The sequence below is a fragment of the Nematolebias whitei genome, chromosome 10 (genome assembly GCF_014905685.2).
Source record: "Nematolebias whitei isolate Nwh7 chromosome 10, NemWhi1, whole genome shotgun sequence".
NCBI classification, from domain to species: Eukaryota; Metazoa; Chordata; class Actinopteri; order Cyprinodontiformes; family Rivulidae; genus Nematolebias; species Nematolebias whitei.
The window spans coordinates 3,260,249-3,261,675 of NC_056507.1; the positions used below are offsets into that span (position 1 = coordinate 3,260,249).

General features: G+C 40.9%; 1 protein-coding gene across 6 annotated transcripts in view; it reads right to left on the reverse strand.

The window, feature by feature from the left end:
• Nucleotides 1-1,427, reverse strand: part of hmg20a (high mobility group 20A) — a 39,618-nt gene that overhangs the window by 26,126 nt on the left and 12,065 nt on the right. The gene's annotated exons all lie outside the window — the stretch shown is intronic.

Below are 1,427 nucleotides of genomic sequence, written 5' to 3' on the forward strand. Positions count from 1 at the left end.
CCCCAGTCATTTGGGAAAACTATACTTTTAAGTAATATAAATCATAGAAAGCATGGTTTGCCTTAATTATTGCAGAAGCTGCTTTATAGGTGACCACATTTTGTTTTGACATGGCAACCCAATTTTCGAGGGTGACCTTTCTTACGCCTAAATGTAGCCACACATCAAAATGGAAGTCAGTACCTCACAAATTTTCCAAGGTATCATGCTCACAACATGAAATGACGGGCGGTATTTCTAATTCCCTTTCTTCGCTCCGTGACGGGAGACAGCTGGCAGGAAGTTGAACCTGTGACTTGTGTCTGCCCTGCCACTACACCACAGCGCCCCCCCCAACAAAATAAAGCAAAGCCAATAAAGTTTTGGAGATTTGAAGGATTTCTGCATGCATATGCAGCGAGGTAGAATGTAGCTTTATTTATCCGACTTTGTTTTGTTGAGAATACAAGAAGAACATGATAAATTGTGAGAACAACTGGAGAAGGTTCCGTTTTCTAAAGTTTCAATTTAATCTACAAAAACGGCATAACGAGCGGAAAAACAAGCAAAGCTCGTGTTTTTCATAAAGTCAGAAACAAACATGCTGTGTCCTGACCAATTTAATTTATCACACGTTCTGCTCAACACAAACTGCAGAAAGCTTCCTGGAGGCTGGACCTGAAGGGCTTCGGCAATCTTCTCTTATTGTGAAGCTCTTATGATATAATCCAGAGCGGTTAGATCAAGTGATGGTGTTTGCAGAGTCTGGGCTTCTATTGTGAGGAACAAAACAACTAACAGGTGTGGAAGAAAAACACAAAATAGCTGTGGGTGCAAACTGATTCTGTAGAATCACAAAACACTTTCCTAACACGAGACACAAACACAACCTGGAACTGGTTCCTGTTTAACGAAGAGAGGAAACACGATGGAGTTTGTCTGCCCTGTTAATAACGTATCGTCTTAAACGTATCTGCTTCAAAGACCTACTCCAGTAGATGAAATCATACTCGTGTAACTAGATGCTGAGACGTGTCTAAAGACAGTACGGTAGTCCCTCGCTACTTCACGCTTCGTTTATCGCGGTTTTTCAAAATAAGATTGGACATGACACACAACTGGCTGATTGATGGATGAGCCGCACGATCGGCATGGGATTTTTATTTAAAATCATTTAAAATTATTTAGCCCCTGCTGCACCTTTGTGCAGCCCACGGCTGAAGGAGAAACTTCTGCCGCGGAGAAGTGGGCGTGGCCAAGAGCAGCTGTGGCAGAGAGGAGGAAATCATGACATCCTGTGCACCTTTAGAGCATTTAATTCAATTCAGTTTATTTATATAGCGACAAGCCACAACAGATTAGAAACATTGTTAAAAATATTGTAAGAGGGTTTAAAATGCCTTTACATAAAAACTAAAATAAACTACAACTTACTACTTGTACTACTA